A 22,240-nucleotide genomic window follows, 5' to 3' on the forward strand; every position below is an offset into this window, starting at 1 on the left:
CTAGCTATATTTATCCAATCTCATACAATTTAATATATCTTTTTATCGTGGAGGGATTCACAACCCCTCTTACGCGTTGGGTTGCAAGGATTTGTTCTTTGTGTGCAGGTACCGTTTACATAGTGTTGTTTGGTTCTCCTACTGGATTGATAACCTTGGTTTCATAACTGAGGGAAATACTTACCATAGCTGTGCTGCATCATCCCTTCCTCTTTGGGAAAATACCAACGCAAAATCATGCTATCGTCAATAGCCTTCCAACCTATAGCTAGGTTCAAAAGTCGGGATAAGTAGAAATGACACCTGTAAAGTCCAAGAAAGCTTTGTGAATGACCTCAAAGCTTCCTGGTGTCGGTGTGAAAACCGGTGGATCTCGGGTAGGGGGTCCAGAACTGTGGACCTCAGATCGATGGGGAATAGTAGACGTGGGGCACGATATTTACCCAGGTTCAGGCCCTCTCTAAGAGGTAAAACCCTATGTGTTGCGTGATTATATTGCTTGTGTATAAGGGGATTACGGAGTAGATCTACCACGAGATAGGTCGAACTAAACCCTAACTCGTAGGATTGCAATGGTTCCTCTCCTATTCTACAGACTAAACCCTCTGGTTTATATAGACACCAGGGGTATTAGGATTTACAGATAGTCGGTTACATCAAGGAGACGCGGATCTTCCATATTGACTTGGAGAACACACCAAGGCAGAAAAGGTCTACGGATCCGACACAATGCGGCCCAACAATCCGGCCCATGAGAGATGAGCCGGCCACCTGAGGACCCCCTAGTCCAGGACTCCCTCAATAGCCTGGCTTCCTGTAACTCCTATGACTGCAGACTCTGGCTTGCAGGCGAGTCCCCTTGTCCCCTGAATATTCGGGATAATCTTCTCCAATTAGGCCTTTTAAATGGTGCTTGGTCCAGTTCGGCTATGCACCAGACCATATCTAGATTCCGAACTGTCAACTTTACTTAGCCACGAAGGCCAACTGCTCCAATGTGAATAGTGTTTTTGTCTGACAACTTTCGGCGAAGGGTCACGAACAATCGAACCATTATGAGGACTCGATGCGCGGCTCAAGGCACCCCCTCCGTCGACACGTTCCATCTAGGTGGATATCGTGTTCCGTTCTTTAAGGGATTTGATCAACGATCCCCCACATCTACCCGTGTGTGACGCTTCGGATATATCGGGAGGTGGAGAGGCCAGCGACGCGTTTAAAGGACCCCTGGCATTCTGACTGCTTATAAAAAGAAAACGGCCACAATTATCCCCGTACGCCCTTTTCTTCCTTTCGCCGCATTTCTCCTGATCCACAGAGCTCAAGCGCCATGTCTCAACTTCTCTCCAAAGCTCCGCTCCCGGTTCTTGGCGAGGGCTGGATCCGGTGCGGGGGGCAACTGGGAGGCCTCGACCATCACCAATAAGGATATCGAGGAGTTGAAGCGTGTTGGCTACCTCCCAGCCGTCGTCGTTCACCGGGCCCCAGAAGTAGGCTAGGTCATTCCCACACCGCGGATTGGCGAGAGGGTGGTATTCATCCCCCACTTCGTTCGAGGGCTAGGCATTTTTATGGGCTAGACTTTCATGATCTAGCCCTGAACTCCATCCTCCACCTTTCATCTTTCATCATCATTTGTGAGGCTTTCCTCCGCATCCATCCGCACTTCAGCTTATGGCTGAAGGTATTCAATGTGAGGCATACAAGTCCGAACACCACACCACCGTGCACCACTTCCTTGACACCACCTACGACAAGCTGTGGAGGACGCTATTCAACCCCAAGAAGAGGATTGGCCATTGGAAGATGAGGAGGACGCTGGCCTTGACGCCGAACACTGTCCCAAGAAGGTAACAAGGCTTTTATCCGTTCTAAAGTCAGACATTCATATTACAGTAGATTGATTCTTTGTTCTCCTATTTCCACAGGGTTGGCTCAAGAAGGCCGAGAATGGATAACCCGGCCCCGCTGCCCGAAGACCCCAGGTCGGCTTAGTTGGAAGAAATGCTGGCTGCGGCGCCTTATAAGGCGCCAGATAAAAAGGAGAAAAAGAAAAAGAAGAACCCCGCGAGGGAGGCCCGGGAGGGTCTCCACCAGCGGATCCCTTCGGACACCAAGTCCGGGGACACCCATGCCACCTCCACGTATGAGGGGGAGCTGGACGAATAGGGGGTCGAGGAGAGTGACTCTCCCGCACCAGAAAAAGAGCGGCCTCCGCCGAGGCCGAAGAAGGGCATCCTCCCCCACCTCCGAAGATGAGCAGGGGGAGTTGGTCATACCTTATGATAGTTCAGACTCCGATAAGGAGTCCTTAGCCTCCGAGAAGGTCCCGAAGAAGGTTCGCAGGGTCAAGCCCTGCGCAGAAAGGTGAGAATCCGAATGCTTTCTGGGCAGTGGTTTCACTAACCCATTACTAACTACATGTACACACTCATGTTGTAGCCCGCCGCGCGACCTCCCTACGGACCAGATGTCAGAGGGCGCCTCTCCGCCAGCCAACCTGGCAGAAAGCGGGGGCAACTCGCATTATGCGCCTCCTCCGGTCACTAGAGAGACTGGGGAGGTGCTGTCCTAGAGGACCCCGCCCGTGATGAACACGAGGGGTGACGTTGATGTTGACATGGCCGAAGCTGACAATTCAGCCGCCAAAAACCAGGAGAAGGAGCTCGGCCAAGCCGAGCCCTCTCAGAAGATGATTTCGGAGCCTTCACAGCCTTGCAAAGCATCGCAGCTACCCTTCAACAAAGGGGGAGCCGAGGCCCTACCACCGGCGCCGAGCACCGGGGTCCGGGTCACGGCAGAGTGGCCAGACCTGATGGAAGAGGCCATGAATGGCCCCTCCATAGTAGCTGAACATTCGCCCTGATGGGTACGGTTTTATAAAGTGTTCGGCCACTAACGACATACTGAAACAAGCTTTTGACGGCCTCCTGACAGGCTTTGAGGTAGGCAAAGTAATGTTCTCTATTCAATAAAAGTATATTTTATAGTTAGGGCATTAACGACCCTTATACATAGCAGCCCCCGAGAGTCTGTCAAGTTTTGAAAAGAAACCTGGCTAAGTATCTAGATCGCAAGAATGATAGGCTAACCAAGGTGCTTGTTACATAAATGCAGGCTTCGGCGTTAGCGGCCGCAGCCAATGCCACCGAACTTGCTGATATGAATCGGAAGCTTAAGCGTTCCGATGAAGAGCTTGACCTCATCAACAAGCGATTCGATGAGGCACAAGGTTAGTATGAGTAAAATGTGTTCCCTGGGATTCTTTGTCGAACAAAGTATCCGGAATTGCCCCTAAGCGAGGACTATTTTGCAGCTATTGCCGCAGAGGTCGAAAGCCTCAAGGCCGAACTACTACGGACCAGGAAGGAAGCGGAAAAATAGAAGGGGGCGGCCGAACAGGCGGCTAGCGATCTCGCGTTGGTGAAAACCGAACGCGAGAAGCATGAGGCCAGGGTGGCCGAAGTGCAACAAGAGCTCAAGGATGCCATCACGGAATGTGAGGACCTTGAGCAAAAGAACAAGGAGCACGCCACCATGCTGGCGAACATGAAGACGGAGATCCAAGAGGCGCGGTCGGAGACACAGAGCGCCCGGGAGGAGCTCCAGCAAGTGAAGCAAATTGCCAATGGTAAGCAGTACTTAATGCAGAGTGTATTTGGCGGCCAAAGATTCAAGTTGCTCACCCAGGTCTGGCGTTCCGCAGGCGCCATTGCGGATCTCCCGAAGAGTGTGGCCAATGCCACAAGGCACTATGCTGCCCGAGAGGGTGACACAGAGCTAAGGCTGTTCTGGGTGCAAATCCAGGTGCCCGAGCACTGTCGGTGCCAAAACCGGCGGATCTCGGGTAGGGGGTCCGGAATTGTGTGTCTAAGGTCGATGGTAACAGGAGACAGGGGACACAATGTTTACCCAGGTTCGGGCCTTGTCTATGGAGGTAATACCCTACTTCCTGCTTGATTGATCTTGATGAATATGAGTATTACAAGAGTTGATCTACCACGAGATCGTAATGGCTAAAACCTTAGAAGTCTAGCCTATATGACTGTATCCGTTTTCGGACTAAGCCCTCCGGTATAGACACCGGAGGGACTAGGGTTGTACAAAGTCGGTTACAGAGAAAGGAATCTTCATATTTGGTCGCCAAGATTGCCTTCCACGCCTAGGAGAGTCCCATCTGGACACGGGAGAGAGTCTTCGGTCTAGCACCTTTACAACCCATTAGTCCGGCCCATGTCCAATAGGCCGGTCGCCCGAGGACCCCTAAGTACATGATTCCCTCAGTAGCCCCTGAACCAGGCTTCAATGACGAGGTGTCCGGTGTGCAGATTGTCTTCGCATTGCAAGGCGGGTTCCCCTTTCCGAATACTCCAAGATAGTCTTCGGACGCAACGAACGTGTCTGGATCTGCAACACAAGTACCACACACACAGCCGTAGAGAGTATAGTATTTCACGAGTCCCATATGCTGACAACTTTTTGCAAGATGACATCATGTCTACCCGGTCATCATTTTGAACCGTTTTCGTCTGCCGTTCCGCGTTTCGAGATGCGGTTTCCATTGGCACGTCTTGTCAAAGCAGAGATCGTGTCCCCTTACTGCGGGATTCTCATCAATACGGGCATGGGTAATCCAAACGTGTCGTTTGCACATCCCTTGGGAATAGGCGAGTTCTAAGGAGAGTGGGGAGGCGTGCGATATTGATTGCCTTTATAAGGGGATAAGGATTCCCTTTCTTCACCCACGCCTTCTCTCTTCCTCTGCCCTTCCATTCTCGAGCTCCAGCGCCCAAGCTCTCATCTTTTCCGCCTCAAGCAAGCACTCCACCATGTCCGGGTCTGGAGGGCAAGGCAAGTGGATGGCCTCCTCCGTTAAGGAGAAGGACATCGCCGAGCGTCGGGAGGCTGGGCATCTGGCGAAGGAAATCGCCCACCGGCTTCCGGCCAAGGGGCAAGTCGTCCCTACACCGAAGCCCAACGAGAGGGTGGTGTGCATCCCTCGTTTCTTCTGTTGGTTAGGGTTTCCACTCCACCCTTTCATCCGCGGATTGATGTTCTATTACGGGCTAGATTTCCACGATCTAGCCCCGAACTCTTTCCTTAACATCTCGGCATTCATTGTCGTGTGTGAGGCTTTCCTCCGCATCCAGCCCCACTTCGGACTGTGGCTCAATATCTTCAACGTGAAGCCGAAGGTGGCGGATGGCCAACATGCGAAGTGTGGAGGAGCCATGGTGAGCAAGATGCCCAACGTCACATGTCCCAAAGGCACGTTTGTGGAGACTGTCAAGGAGTGGCAAAAGTTGTGGTTCTACATCATAGAGCCCCACGACGCCACCTAGGCCGCGGCTACTGAATTCAAGTCCGGAGCTCCAATGCGGCTTACCTCCTCGATGGAGAAGGGCCCAAATTGGTCTTTGTCGGATGAGCTGATAGTGCTACAAATGCGCATCCGAAGCATGGTGGACAAAAATGTCAAACTCGTCGACGTGATCCAGGTGATGCTAGTTCGCCGGATCCTCCCCTGCCAAAGCCGAATCTGCCCTCTATGGCAATTTGATCCGGAGAAGCACCAAACCTTGGAAAGGCTCTTCGGAACTACTCACGAAGATGCCTGGAAGTTGCTCTTTGAGGGCAATGAGAAGCCGCCGGTCATAGATTTAGACCGAGGGCACGATCTTGCGCATCCCGCTAATGCGGTAAGTCCTTCACGTCTCGGGACGCATCCTCTACCTGCTTGTTCAAGGAGCATGTCTAAACTTTACTATATTTTTCAGGTATGGATAGAGAAAGCGGAGCGGATTCAATGTTCGGCTCCACTGCCCGAAGAACCAGTCATCCCGCTCCTGGCGAAGATGCTGGTCCCGGCGCCCTATCAGCCATCGGAGAAGAAGGTCAAGAAGAAGGCCAAGGGGGCCAAAGGTGGCCCCCATCGCAAGTGTGCTTCGGTCGTGACGTCCGAAGACGACGAGACCCATTCCTTCGCCGTTGAGGATGACGACGAGGAGGAGGAGGAAAACAACCCTCCCCCTGATGGGGGGAGGAAGAAGAGGGCAGCCTCCACAAATCTGGAGGCGGAAGCGTCCAAGAGGGGGAACGGCTCCCTTGCGGATAACTCCGCATGCGATGTCGATAGCAGTCCGGAACGCCGCCCTCGGAACAAGCCCCTGGCCGCATCGTAAGTGTTGGAAACTCATATTCGTCCGTGTATCCTGCCTCTTCGCCTCATGGTATTAACATGTCAAGTAATGCTATTACAGTCCGGCCCACGACAGCTCCCAGCGATCCTCATCAGGAGGTTCACTGGACTCGAAGGCGATGGCCAGCGAGTCACCGCCGGCCGCTCAATCTCCCAAGGCCAAGGGCGACGCCGAGGTGCTGTCCCAAAGGACCTTCCCCGGCCAGGGAGAGGGTCAGGAGGCGCCAGAGGGCGAGACCTCAGTCGCCGGACACATGGGGGAGCAGACCCCCATGGAGACGGGCGATGGGGGCCATGCTCAGTTCGGCCCCCAGCCGAATACGATACCGGAGACCTATACGGCTCCAGAATCCGGCGAGCAACCTCCTTCGAAAGAAGGGGCTGTGCCTATTCCGCCGGTGACCTCTGTCCAACCAGAGGCACCGGATAATCTGCTGGAAGCGCTACGAGGCGCTTCCATCGTGGATGAACACCATATCCTTATGGGTACGGTGATTGAGAGGGTTCAGTCCATCAAGAGCGGACTGACCGATGCCTGCAGCAGCCTGCTGACCGGCTTTGAGGTAAGCGAGGCAAAAGAAAAAATCCCAATACAGACAGTAGCCCCTGAGACACTGTCCGATGTTCGGAAAGAAAAGCCGGACAGAGGATCAATTAAATTTCACAGGAAACTAACTAAATTTGTCTTATGTGAATAAGCAGGCGTCGTTGCTGGCCGCGAGCTCACACACTGTCGAAGTCTCCGGACTAAAGCAGAGACTGGAGCGGGCCGAGGAAGAGCTCGGCCAAGTGAGGAAGCAGCTAGAAGACCAGCAAGGTATGCAATGACTCGCTAGATATTCAGAAAGAATAAATGATGTGTATTGACCGTAGTGTCATGATATGTGTAGGAGCGACGACCGAGGTCGAGGCCCTTAAAAAGGCCTTGGCCGAAGCCGAGGAGAAAGCTGCCAAGGAGCAATCCGCCCGCAAGAAGCTCAAGGCCAGGCTTAACGAGGTCCAGCAAGAGCTCCAGGACGCTGTGAAAAAATGTGATGCCTTGGAGTGCGATGTTTCAGCTCAAGAGACCGAACTCGCCAAGGCTCGCCAAAGTGCGGAAGAGGCCCGGGTTGAAGCCCAGGGCGCCCTCCAGGAGATCCAGGAGGCCAAAAAGATCGCGGCAGGTAAGACGTTTAGTATGCAAAGCAAGTATGTGAAGAAGACGTATTTCTTACTAACCCGGATTTGGAGTTCTCCAGGGGCGTTTGCGGATCTGCCGCGCAGTGTGTCTGACGCTGCAGAGTTCTTTCGAGCCGAAGAAGGGAGCTCAACGGAGAAGCTATTCTAGTCGCAGTGTCTTGCCCCAGAACATCCAATGCCCTTTAGCGATCAGCTAAAACAGCTGCTAGAGCTGCATAGGGTGGCCGAGCTAGCCATGAAGGATTTGATAATCCGGCTGTGGCCTGCCGAAGCTATACCGAGCAGCTACTACGGGCTCGTGAAGCGGCTTGTGAGCGCCTGTCCTCGGCTGGCCGTCGTCAAGCGATCGGCCTGCATCGAGGGCGCGCGCATGGCCTTCACCCGCGTCAAGGTATGGTGGGCGAAGATGGATGCCGTCAAGCTTGTGACCGAGGGGCCACCCGAAGGCAAGGAGCACCGCACGCCCGAGTGGTATTTTGAAGATGTCCTGGAGGGGTCTTGCATTGTGGCGACGCAATGTGTGCAAGACATTATATTTTAATGAATACATTCATGTTTTTCTCTGCCTTGTATGATGAGAACAAGGTTGCTATGTAATATGATATGTGTTATGTAATATAATATTTTAAAAAATCACCTCCTGTGCGGCCGTGTTGTATGAAATCTGAGAGTTGGCCAGTGGTCGACTTCTGCCCCCACGTAGGTAGTACGGGGGTGTTCGGGATGTAATCTAAACACTCTTGATCCAATTGTTTGGTCCTTGAAGGAGGTGTTTAGCGCAATGAACCAGGCAATCAGACTATTCGCCTTGAATACACCCTCAATTAGCCATAGGAGTTTGACAATAAAAATTTAGGCACAGCCCCTGGTATCCGAACTAGGAAGTTGTAAACACCTGATCGGGCAAGTACCGACCCCTCGCATAATGCGGAAGAAATCTCTAAGGATTTGAAACCTCTGGAGAGCTGACCAGCTCTCGCCGCATCATGACAGTCAGTTTTCGGCTTTCTCTACTGAGGTGCTCCTTTGGGTAAACCAGGGCACAATCGCAGTAGTTCCCCTTTACTACCTTAGCCGATATAGCGGAATGTAAGGTAGCAAGCACAGGAGCAGGGCAACCCAACTATTGACCCAAGACATGATTCGGAGCCAATGCATATAGTGCTAAATTCGGGGTGTCGAACTATACTGTAAAAAAGTGTTCGGACTTTGTTGCCGTAGTGTGGGGCGCTATGAAGCCCCTGGAAAATGTGAAACATACCAAAGTGTACGGGTGCTATCTGATAAGGTTATCAACAGAAAAAGGAAAGCAGAAATGGAGCGAAGGTAATAAGCTGGGGCCCTAAAATTTGGGCCGCAAACTGTTTCCATTATAATTTGATTAATACGTCAAAGCGCATTAATACAAGTAGTTTGGTAAGCAACGGGCTATTTAACATGCCACAACCAAGGGAGAGCTATGTGTGGGTCCTGAGAACAAGTAGAGTGATCATTAAAGAAACCACCTAGAAATTCCCCTGTACGTCTGTGCTTCTTGCCATCTTGGTGTATTTATCCTTCGAAAGGATCGCGGGTCAGGCCGTCAGAGGAGATCTGGGAAAAGAAACCTGAAAAGGAGAAAAAGGAAGCGGTGAAAAGTATATGTGTCCGGGAGCAGTCGAGCCGTATTGTGGATCACAAGGTAGGTATGCCTCTGTCTATGCCCATGGTATTTTGAGTGCGTAGTTATGTACGCGCGGTGCGAATGCCGCCACTTGATCAGGACTGAGACGGAGGCCAAATTGCTAATCGAGCTCTCGACGAGCCGAGCCATCCTGCTGCAGAATAGTCCGGACTCTCTTGACAGTGTCCGGGAGTTCGGCCGCTGAATTGAGGTTCTGCTTGAGAAGGCCGCTCTGTACTTCTGCTGCTCAGGCAGCGGTGTGCTCCTCGGTACGGAGGGAGGTTCCGGGTTTCCATTAACTATTATGACGCCGCGTGGTCCGGGCATCTTGAGGTTGAGATAAGCATAATGTGGCACCGCGTTAAATCGAGCAAATGTCGTTCGTCCCAGCAGTGCGTGATAGGTGCTGCGAAAGGGGACGATATCGAAGATTAACTCTTCGCTTTGGAAGTTATTCGGAGATCCGAAGACCACCTTGAGTGTGATTGAGCCCGTACAGTGGGCCTCTACACCTGGTATGACCCTTTTAAAGGTAGTCTTCGTGGGCTTGATCCGTGATGGGTTAATGCCCATTTTGCGCACTGTATGCTGATAGAGCAGATTGAGGCTGCTGCCACCGTCCATGAGGACTCGCGTCAGGTGGAATCCATCAATGATAGGGTCGAGGACCAGTGCGGCTGTACCGCCAAGACGAATACTGGTCGGATGATCCCAACGATCAAAAGTGAACGGGCATGACGACCATGGATTAAATTTTAGGGTGACTGGCTCTATCGCATAGACGTCCCTGAGTGCGCGCTTGCACTCCCTCTTAGGGATGTGTGTAGCATATATCATGTTCACCAGTTTGACCTGAGGGGGAAACTTCTTCTGTCCCCCTATGTTCGGTTGCCGGGGTTCCTCATCATCGTCCTCGCTTTGCGATCCCTTTTCCTTGTTCTCAGCGTTTAACTTGTCGGCCTATTTAAAGACCCAACAATCTCTGTTGGTATGATTGGCTGGTTTGTCTGGGGTGCCATGGATCTGGCACGGACGGTCGAGTATGCAGTCCAAGCTAGATTGTCCTGAGTTGTTTCTTTTATATGGCTTCTTCCGCTGACCGGACTTGGGGCGACTGAATCCGGCGTTGACTGTCGTGTCATCGGTGTTGTCACCATTGCTTCGGCGTTTGTGTCTGTTGCGTCGGAGCTTGCCGTTGCTATTTTCGACCTCGAAGGTGCCCATTTCACTTGCTGTGTTTTTGCTATGGGCCAGCCAACTATCCTCACCCGCACAAAAGCGGGTCATGAGTGCTGTGAGGGCTGCCATGGACTTCAGCTTTTCCTGGCCGAGGTGGAGGGCGAACCATTTGTCACGGATGCTATGTTTATAGGCCGCTAGGGCTTCGGCATCCAGACAGTCGACGATCTGGTTCTTTTTAGTTAGGAACCTAGTCCAGAATTTCCTGGCTGACTCTCCAGGCTGTTGAACTATGTGACTTAAGTCATCGGTATCTGGTGGCCGGACATATGTACCTTGGAAGTTGCCAAGGAAGGCTTCTTCCAAGTCCTCCCAGCTGCCAATAGAATTTTCAGGCAAACTGTTTAACCAGTGCCGAGCTGGCCCTTTGAGTTTTAGTGGGAGGTATTTGATGGCGTGGAGGTCATCTCCGCGGGCCATATGGATGTGGAGAATAAAATCCTCGATCCAAACCGCGGGATCCATTGTTCCATCGTATGATTCGATATTTACGGGTTTAAACCCTTCTGGGAATTCATGATCCATTACTTCGTCAGTGAAGCAAAGGGGGTGTGCGGCGCCTCTATATCGGGCCACATCACGACGTAGCTCCGATGGAGTCCGTCTGCGGTTTTCGGCCTGGGCGTGACTAGGCTTGTCACGTCCGAATAGATAGCCGTCGTCACGTGTCAGGGCACATCCTCGCGATCCGTAGGTCGATCTGGTATGTCCTGCTCTACAATCCAGGTCCTGCCAAAGATCATATGTATAACCCTGAGTTGTTCTATCTCTGCCTTTACGGCGAGGTGGGGCGGGCTGGTGTTCGGCTTGAGTTGCCGCTTTATCCCGACGGCGTGGTGGTCGGTCGGCCGTGTTGCGCGATGATGGTACGGGCTCCGGTGCCTCATCATCGAACCGAGGCAGCAATTTGCGCTTCGGGTAACTTTTGGCTGGGCGCTTAAGGCCGTATTCTTCGGCTGCTCGGACATCAGTCCATCTGTCATTGAGCAGATCCTGGTCAGCTTGAAGCTGCTGCTGCTTCATTTTCAGGCTCCTTGAAGTGGCTATTAGCTGGCGCTTAAAGCGCTCCTGCTCGAGAGGTTCCTCAGGCACGATAAAATCCTCGTTACCAAGGCTCACCTCATCCTCGGAGGGTGGAAGATAAGTGCTGCCTTCTGAGTCGTCGTTTATGGCATGTTCATCAGGGCTAACTTGCCCATCTTCTCGATCGTCTTGTTCGTCCGTTTGTTCGTCGGGATCTTCTTTGTCTTTGGCACCGTCCGGAGTGTTATCGTCTCCTGTGCTGGTGTTGCTGTCCTTGCTGCGGCGGGATTTATAGCGGCGCCGCTGATGCCGACGCTTTGGTTGTGTCTTAGGAGGCTCATCCTCAACTGGGTTTTCCTTGTCCTCGTCGTTATTCTCATTAGGTGTATCCACCATGTATATGTCGTACGAAGACGTGGCCGTCCAGCCCCCGGTGAACGGTGGTTTTTGGCCATGCTCCTCATCTGCATCGTCGTCCACAATGTCGATGTCGTCGGAGCCGTAATCGAGCATGTCGGTTAAGTTCTCGACAGTGGCTATGTAGTGGGTGGTGGGTGGGAAGCGAAATTCCCCGTCATCATCCTCCAGTTCGAACCAAATACAGTTCAGCTGTGAGCCCTCCGCTAAGGATATATTTTTAACGAGTTTAGCACATCGCCTAAAGACGAGTGTCAGAAGACGTCCGCGGTGCTGAATTCGATAATCGATGACTGATCCAGCTCGACGTGCGCGGACACACATGGTTCGGAACTTATGGCCGGAAACGAGTCCGAGGTTCGGGAGACACAGATATCAGCCGAGGTTAGGTCTGTGTGCGGCTCCAACGCCGCGGAGTCTGCGGCTTCTGTGGCGGGGTTGGGCTTCCCGTCCTTGGATGACGCGATTTGTCCGGATCTAAGGCCAGAGCGGTTACAGGTGCAATTTCCTGAGTATGGTCCGATGATAGATTTAAGTCATGTTCATCGTAGGGACCGGGAATGGCTGCCGTGGTGTCGAATTCGTCGAAGATCAAGTCTCCACGGATGTCGGCGACATAGTTCAAGCTCCCGAATCTGACCTGATGGCCAGGGGCGTAGCTGTCGATCTGCTCCAGATGGCCAAGTGAGTTGGCCCGCAGTGCGAAGCCGCCGAACACGAAGATATATCCGGGGAGGAAGGTTTCCCATTGGACAGCATCGTTGTTGACGATTGAAGGAGCCATCAAACCCTTTGAGGACGGCACAGTGGAACTCTCAATGAAAGCACCAATGTCGGTGTCAAAACCGGCGGATCTCGGGTAGGGGTCCCGAACTGTGCGTCTAAGGTCGATGGTAAAAGGAGACAGGGGACACAATGTTTACCCAGGTTCGGGCCCTCTCTATGGAGGTAATACCCTACTTCCTGCTTGATTGATCTTGATGAATATGAGTATTACGAGAGTTGATCTACCACAAGATCGTAATGGCTAAAACCCTAGAAGTCTAGCCTGTATGACTGTATCCATTTTCGGACTAAGCCCTCCAGTTTATATAGACACCGGAGGGAAGTAGGGTTGTACAAAGTCGGTTATAGAGAAAGGAATCTTCATATTTGGTCGCCAAACTTGCCTTCCACGCCAAGGAGAGTCCCATCCGGACACGCGAGAGAGTCTTCGGTCTTGCATCTTTACAGCCCATTAGTCCGGCCCATGTCCAACATGCCGGACGCCCGAGGACCCCTTAGTCCAGGACTCCCTCAAGCACCCTCCCCTCCTCATGAATCAAATGAAGCAGTTGATGGAGATGCACCGAATGGCGGAACCGGCCATGAAGGACCTCTGTGTCCGGCTATGGCCCTCTGAGCCTGTATCGAGCGGCTACTTCGGTCTAGTGGCGAAGTTTTGTGATGCGTCCACCCGGATTGATGCTATCAAACGTTCGGTGTGCATCGAGAGGGCTTGGATGGCGTTTTCAAAGACAATGGTGCATTGGTCAAGGATCAAGCCCGTCGAGATGGCCACCGGTCCTCCGCCAGCTTGGAAGGAGGAAAGGCGCCCAGAGCAGTACTTCACCGCCGTGATGGCCGGAGCTCGGGCCGTGGAGGCGCGGTGTTCCAAGGATGTACTCCTTGAGTAGTTATGTTGTAATGTATGAACTTGTGATGAAACCGTATGCTTTGTGAGCCAGGGGTATTTTGTATGGTTTATCATACTTGTGTGTATTTTATGTTTAATTTTCACTCCTGTGCGGCCGTATTTATCCTGAAAGTTACCAGTCGTCGGCTTCAGGCCCCACGTAGATGCTACGACGGGTGTTCCATCCTCCGCACTGTAACCCTTAGACGATGTCTCGGTGCCCGGAGGCCGTAGTTTAGGAGGGGAACAAGGCAATCGGACTATGCGCCTTTATTACCTTCACTTAGCCATATATAGGAGCTTGACTGTGGGGGCTGGTGACCAGCCCCCAGTGTGGTGAGATGTTTAGGCAAACCCTAGGGCCCAGCATCAATCACCCGATTTGTTCAAAGATGAATCCTTCGTAGTACACGGGACAATCGCTGATGATTTTTGGTTTGAAGACAAGTCATCGGATCGCCGACCAGTTCTCGCGTATTATGATAGTCAGTTTTCGGCATTCTCCATTGAGGTACTTGACCGAGCAAGGCAGAAGTACAATTGCAGCATTTATCCCTTTACCTCCTTATACGACCGTGCGGAACATAAGGAGGTAAACACAGGAGCTGGGCAAGCCAACTATTTACCCAAGAAATAATTCGGAACCGGTGCATATAATGTAATATCCATGATGCCGAACACAGTGAAAAGTAAGGTGTCGGTCTTTGATGTATAGGGCAAGTGTCTAGGTCAAGCCCCCGGTCTAGTAACCGGTGTATACACGAGATCCGAAGGGTATAACACTTGATTGGGGCTGGTTCGAAGAGCAAGAAGGAACAAACAAAAAAATGTACAGCATAACTGTAGAAGATTCGTAAAAATGTTTGCTTTATTTCCAATAAGCTCGTGGTGTCTAGCCATACAATTCGAACTGCCGAGCAAGACCTCGGATAGGGGTATATTCAAAAAAAAGATAAACATAAATTTACAGATGAAAGGTTTATGTAGGACCTTGATGTGTGGGTTAACACCCGAACTGCGCCCTACTATTGTCTGCGCCTTTTCTTCTGCTGGGAGGAACAGCTTTGTTGGATGGTTGACCGATGACGGGTCCTTAACAGGGAGTCCTTGAGAGGTTGCTGCATTGGCGGGGCTTGATGCCGGATAGGTCCTAGGTGGTACCTGTACGTCGTCGGAAGATGCGGTGTTGCATAGTGTGGTCGAACTGAACTATAGGTTGGGGCCCCACAGCTGCCCATGGTATGTTAGGCGCAAAGTTATGATGTCTAGGCACGTGATGTGCTTCTGGGATGGGCCTGCCATGGAGGTCATTTCCCAATGCACGTCGAACGTAGGGAGGCCCCTTGGCTCGGGATAGATCTTGCGGTCGCTTATTTGCCGCTCGTGCCCTAACGGCAAGCTGACCATTCGACCCTTCGTATTCGATCGCCAAGGCCACAGTGTTTTCCTCAGTGCGAGGAGAGTGCTCCGTGTTTCCATTAGCTGTGATGATGCTGGGCATCTTGAGTTTGAGGTAGGCATAATGCGGGACGGCGTTAAAATGAGCGAACGACGTTCGGCCTAGCAGGGCATGATAGCCACTGCGAAAAGGGGCAATATCGAAGATCAAGTCTTCACTCCTGAAATTGTCCAGGGATCCGAACACTACTTCCAAGGTGACAGTGCCCGAACAATGGGCATCAACGCCGGGGATGACCCCCTTGAAGGTGGTGCTGCTGGGCTTGATCCTTGACGGGTTAACTCCCATCTTTCTTACTGTATCTTCATAGATCATATTGAGGTTACTGCCGCCATCCATAAGGACTCTAGTAAGGTGGTATCCATTGATAATGGGGTCGAGGACCAAGGCTGCCGATCGTCCATGATGGATAATGGTCGGGTGGCCCTTGCGGTCGAAGGTGATCGGGCATGCTGACCATGGGTTGAATTTTGGGACGAGAAGCTCTATGGTGTAGACATCCCGAAGCGCATGCTTCCTCTCCTTCTTGGGTATATGAGTGGCATAAATCATGTCACTGTTTTCACCTCAGGAGGGAATTGCTTCTGGCCTCCATTGTTCGGCCTGCGAGGTTCCTCATTCTCCTCGCTGCGGGGGCTTTTGCCCCTGTCCTCGGCTATGAGTTTGCCGGCTTGCTTAATAACCAAATAATTACAGTTGGTGTGGTTGGCAGGTTTGTCTGAGGTGCCATGGATCTGGCAAGGCCTATCCAAGATGGCGTCCAACTTAGTGGGTCTATCATGTTTTCCTTTAGATGGCTTCTTCTGCGGTCCTGACTTGGAGTTGCGGAATCTAGCATTTACTACCAAGTCGTCGGCTTTGGGGCCATTGTGTCGGCGATTATTTTTATTGCGCCTGGGCTTTTGGTTGCCGTCCCAGACCTCTGATGTGCTGGGGCCTTCTGGGTTGGTGCTTCTACGAGCCAACCAGCTATCCTCGCCTACACAAAAAATGGGTCATAAGGGAGGTAAGGGCCACCATTGTCCTCGGCTTGTCCTGGCCGAGCTGGAAGGCGAGCCATTCGTCCCGGATACTATGCTTGAACACGGCTATGGCTTCGGCATATGGGCAATCAACTATCTGATTTTTCTTTACCGATTCCAAAATTGTCGGGCCGACTCACCGGGCTACTGGACCACATGGCTTAGGCCACCGGCGTCCGGAGGCCGGACATAGGTGCCTTGAAAGTGGGCTGAAAAGCGTCTTTGAGCTCTTCCCAGCTCCCAATGGAGTCTTCGGGGAGGCTGTTCAACCAATGTTGGGCTGGTCCTTTGAGATTTAATGGCAAATATTTGATGGCGTGGAGATCATCTCCTCGAGCCATGTGAATATGGAGAAGAAAGTCTTCAATCCATACAGCTGGGTCTGTAGTGTCGTCGTATGGCTCAATGTTGATGGCTTTAAACCCCTCTGGGACTGCATCACCTCATCGGTGAGGCACATAGGGTGGGCAGCGCCTCTTATTCGGGCCACGTCGCGTCGAACTTCGGACTCCATCCTGGCCCCGGTGTTCATCCCGAACACTATCATTTCGGTCGAGCCATGCTTGGTATCTATCATGGTTTTGTCACGGCAGATGTCCTTAGGGTGAGGACTTAGTCGCGAGGCCAACGCATCTATGTGGTAGCTTGAGAGGGGTTGAGCGGAATCGAGAGACGCAACACAAGACGAGGATTTAGACAGCTTCGGGCCCCGGGAAACATCATCCGGTAATAACCCTACATGCTGTTTGAGGCTGGATCTCATTACGCTCATGAGGGAGTCGCCATAAAACAGCTCTCCTCTAATTCTGTCTAGCCCTAGAGATTATTGATTATTGCCCTCTCCCTTTTGGGGGAGCCCTGCCCCTCCTTATATATGTTGAAGGGGCGGTTTACATGACTAATCCTAGTTGGATTAGGATTACTCTATTACAAGTGGAGTCCTAGTCTTGCTTCCTTTATAACAGAATATTCCTTATGCTTTCCTCATAAACCGGCCCACACCATTAAACGTGAACCGGCCTTTTGGGCCTTGGGTCTCGTCATCCATTTCACCCGCCCACCGGGTTACTAATGAACCGCCAAGATCGGGCGGGTTACCCGTGAATCGCCAAGCTCCGGGCGGGTTACCAGTGAGTCGTCCAGTCCGGCCGAGTTATACTTCCGGCCGGGTTACGCCGCGGGGTATATCCCCGACATTACCCCCAGTTTAATTTGGATTTATCCATGTTAAACTGATCTGCAACATAAACACAAGAACAAATTTGGCGGGTTGTGCTCCGGTTTAAAATTCTTATAAACCGGCACTTGATCATCCTTAAGTCCTTGTCATTTCCTCCTAGAAAATCCGGGTCAACAAGCCAACTTCATACTCAATTTGCTGACATTGGTTTCTCACAGAGAAATATTGTGAAGAATAATCCACTTGAGTCGGCTTCCAAAGCGCCGGTTTAAGAAATATTGGTCTTGAAATACTCATCTGATATTCAACCGGTTTGAAGATGTAGAACTTGCCGGTTTAATATTACCAAAAATGCCGGTTTATAAATATTGATGGCACCGGGTCATAATTGTCGTCGACACCGGGTCATGTAATTGATCTTCCTGATTTGCTCAAAACTGATAAACTGAAGACGTTCCTCCTTTATATGCATAATACCTGTAGCCCCCATGTCTTAAGAGGAGAACATAGTGATAACTTATGACTTGCTCCAATAAGTGTTTTCAACCTTGAAGAAATCCGTTTTGTTCATCTCAATCATATAAACTGAATACTCCATATATGTAGCCCCCAAGTGCCGGGTTGTCATGCTTGCAGCAACTTGGGACTTGTAATTGCTTATAAAAACTTCAATCAGTGTAGCCCCCAAGGGCCGGCTTAGTAAAATAATACTGAATCGGGACTTGATATATACTTCAATGAAAATAACATCTTATAATGTAGCTACCATCGTAGGGCTTGAACCCACGTCCACAAGGTTAAGAGCTTTGTGCTTTACCAACTGAGCAATGGACCTTTCAATAGGTTTTAAGACTTGTGTACCTTGAATTCTTGACAGGAGCAATTGGTAGCCCCCAAGGGCCGGCTCATTACAATGTGACGAGTCGGGTCTTCCATAAAGTGAGCAAAAAATGACTTCGCATTAGCCCCCAAGTGCCATGGTGCATGCTGGCAGTGACATGGGACTTGCATATTTGATGTAATCTCAATTTGAATAATGTAGCCCCCAAGCGCCGGGTCGTGAGCCTGCAGCGACTCAGGACTATTCCCTCCATTGTAAAAATAAATCATGTCCATTAATAAAATAATAACCATTGCGCTGAAGCGACTTTGAAGACCTCCATCATGATATTGGCTATTGATAACCATAATAAAAATCCAGCCATGTTCGCTATTAAAGATTTGAATAATATAATCCAATGATTTATAAGCGCATGATTCCAATGGCGCAATCCAAATATATACTGGCGACTTATAGTCGAAAGCCAGGCCGGGTTAATAAACACCGGATTATAACTGATGATGTACTGACAACTTGTAGTTGAAAGTCAAGCCGGTTTAATGAACACCGGTTTATCAAAACATTATAAATGTCACCAAAAGAGAAAAAACTTGGCAAACAAAAGCATATGAAAAACTTGTAGTCGAGGCTCTTCAGGGGCTGCCAGGCCCCAAATTCGAGGCTTTTCATGGGCTGCTAGGCCACTGAGTTAAACCATTTCACAAAGCCTTTTAAGATGGTCCTCCATCTTTAACCAATCGCCGGTCTATCATTGACAAGTTCAGGGTCATATGTGATTGACTTGTCAAGTTGGCGGGGCATACCAGGCTTACCTGGGTGGAGTGACTTACTTAATGAAGGCAGGTTAACCCGGGGTTTTTGGTGTATATACCAGGCTTCCAAGCCACAGCTTGATAGCCTATTGCAAGTGTAGATTTCTTTGTTCATTGCAATAGCAAAGAATCCCCAAGCAACATTTTGAGCTGTGCTCAACGGGTGCCTATGTTTGAGTTGTTCTTGACAAAACTCTTTGGCCCCTAAGTAATGGCATTGCGCCAGCCAAAAGGTGTATCTATGGTTGAACACAACCAAGCCCCCAAGTGACTTACTGTCGTGGCTTTTGAGCCAGCCAAGAGGTGTAGCTATGGTTCGAATACAACCAAGCCCCCAAGTGACTTACTATCGTGGCTTTTGAGCCAGCCAAGAGGTGTAGCTATGGTTCGAATACAACCAAGCCCCCAAGGAATTTGTGGCATTGCGCCGATCAAGAGGTGTAGCTATGGTTCGGATACGACCAAGCCCCCAAGTAATCAAAAATATGATACGCCAATAAGGCGGAATACCCATGTTTGAACCGCGCATCATGGCAACATGCCCTCTTTGGCAACCTTTAACTTTTTGCAAGAGATAAATTCTTCTTGAACCGGGATTTTTAAACCGGATATTGAGAGCTTCAAAGCTTTGTTGGAGACATCTTTCACTTGAACCGGATTTTAAACCCGAATCTTTATTTTCAGCTGGAAATTTTCTGACGGCATTTAAACTCGAACTTGCGAGAGATTAATTCTTTCTGAACCGGAAATTCTTAAACCAGATTTGAGACCTTCAGAGCCTTGTGGGAGAATAGATTTTCCTTGAACCGGATTGTAAACCGGATATTCGAGAGCTTCAGTGAGACTGACATCCCTTGAGCCAGATTTTAAACCGGAATCCTTTCTGATGACCCGGACCTTCTTCATTAAGCCGGGTTTTTGTAACTGTCATATATTTTCTAAACCAGAAATTTTCTGACGGCCTTTAAATTTTCATCCATATGGTAGTAGCCTCCGGGACCGGGTTATCTTTCCCTCCAACGTCTTGGGGTTCTTGACTTCACTGAAAACTGGCAACATTTGCTGAGTCATATCATTGTAGCCCCCGAGTGTCAAGGTGACTCGAGGAGTTGGCTTGAGATTCTCCATACTTGACCGTGATATAAGCCGGTATAATTTGTATATCATTGGTGTTGATAGCACGATGTGAATCCATAGAAGGTTGAGGTGACTGTGGCGGGATATAAATGATCCCGTATGAGCCGTGTTAGCAACTCGGCCAATGGTTCCTTCCAACTGGCGATTTGAAGTTAACAAAACTGTAGTGGCGGCGACTTTTGCGCGTTCCCATTGAGCCATCCAGTGCAAATGGCGGTTGATGATAATTTGCCTCCAATTTGAAAGAAAACCGGGCTACCCAAGCTGTGACTTGCTCATACTCAATAAACAGCTCATGCTGACAGAAGCGGCCCGGTATGTTGATGTGGACCAGGCCGCGAGAGACATACAACCTGTGCACGCTTTATTGGGTAATTCGCACGGTCCTGACGAGTTGATGCGGACTGGACCGCGATATAAACCGGCATGGGTTATCCAATAGCTCAATGATATAATAATCCCTTTTCGTAGTAGACAATTTGTCCTGCATTGGAAAACTTGCAAGCCAGAGTAATTGCTCTTTTTAAAGAAAGCAATACAAAAATGAAAATATAATGGATGAATTTCACCTGATATGTTCAGCCAGAAAATATCCACCGCGGAGTTGATGATCACCACGCTGAAACTGAAATCAATCACGGGTGAGTCGGCCATGCGAGCAGACGGATGAATCGGCCGCGGCATTTGTACAACGGTACAGACGAGCAAGTTGTCCTTCGTGTTGTAAACCGGCGCGGACACATGAACCGGCGGCGAGGGCGGACGGGCGAGTCGTCCGTGGCGTTGTAAGGCGGCGCGGACGGGTGATTCAGCCGACATGTTGATGCAAATTGGACCGCAACACACTCGTCCGTGAAGCTGATGTTTGTGAATGACCCATGATCTGTGCATAAAGCCCATTAGTTAAACTGGCACTTTGGATAGGCCGGACAGCAGGGCGGACAGTAACGACCACAACATCAGAGGCGGCTCGGAGAGATGAATCGGTCACGGCATTGTAAGCCGGTGCGGACGGGCGAGTCGGCCACGGTGTTGTAAGTCGGTGCGGGAGTCCGTTGAGTAAGGACCACCACCTATGCCGAATGATGTTGGCACGCCTCCATCGCCGCAGTATAATGCCACTTTGTAATGAATAATTCTCCTGCATATAAAACACAGTAGGGCAAAGTAGTTTTGCTCGGATGAATTAATATGTGCTTAAAAAAATAGGATAAATAGCACCTGATTCGCCCAGACGACAGATGATCCTTAAGTCTTCACGGCAAGACAACTTTTGAGGTTTTGTTCGAGACCCGACTCTGTATGATCTGTTTTCTTAATCTGGGAAATACCTTTCTGGCCCTGCCAGACGTGTATTGTGTCTTAACGAGGCTTGAGACGTCTGGAGGGCCGAGGACGGAGGAGGCCATGACAAGACCGGTGCAGCAGAGGTGACCCGCGGTGCGCTTGGCGACGACAGGCGTGCGGGGCGCTGCGGCCGATGGCGGGTTGGCTCCTCGGCCCAACAGGGCTGGTGACGCCGCAAACCATGACGGCGGCGGGACGATCCGGGAGCAGCTCAGAGGAAGCAGCTTGACGTAGGTTTGCATTAGTGACTATGGCCGGCTTGGCGGCGGTCTGCTGTAGATTCAGGTCCGGAGGAGGCAGGACGATAAGGCAACGTCCTGCGGTTGAGAACTGTTTTTGAGACGAAAATGTGCTCCGCGATGAGTCGGTGAAGGCGCACGTCGGGTTGTCACTACCAAGGCAGCGCACGGGCCGATTGTCCATCCTCTCTTTCTAAATTGTTGAAGACGTTGACCCTTTGACCAAAACATGCAAATACTTGGCAAAGGAACCTGTCCATTGGGATGAAGTACTCCCGTCCCCGTCCCCGTTGATGTATTTGGTCAGTCATGGACTTGTATTTTTTTTTGTATGCGGAGGACGAATCTGATTTTGATTCCGTGCCGACCGTGTTGACGACTCGGACTTCTTGCTTCTTCAACTCCGGCTTTGTCAGGTTGCAGCTTGTGCTCTTCACGTAATATACAGCAGATTTGACCCATGATTTGATGTGTTGACAGCAGCAATTTGTCTTGGCACATATAATGATGATTGATGTATTGTACTCTAAACTTTTGCAGATGCCTGAGTGCGGCCGCGCTGATGTGGAAATTGCGTTGGGATTCATCTCTTTGCGAGATTTCTCACGAACACCCGTGAGTCGGAAACCATACGATGGATCACCTATATGTGATGTACGCCGCTGTCAAAGAAACCTTTTCCCTTTGATCTGTTTTATGCGGACACTGTAACTTTTTTAATCTCAACTGATGAATTTGAAGTTGATGTAGATCCTTCCGTGCCCGCTTTTTGTTATCTGACCAATTGCAATCTTCTCGAACCCTAGAA

The sequence above is a fragment of the Aegilops tauschii genome, chromosome 3 (genome assembly GCF_002575655.3).
Source record: "Aegilops tauschii subsp. strangulata cultivar AL8/78 chromosome 3, Aet v6.0, whole genome shotgun sequence".
NCBI classification, from domain to species: Eukaryota; Viridiplantae; Streptophyta; class Magnoliopsida; order Poales; family Poaceae; genus Aegilops; species Aegilops tauschii.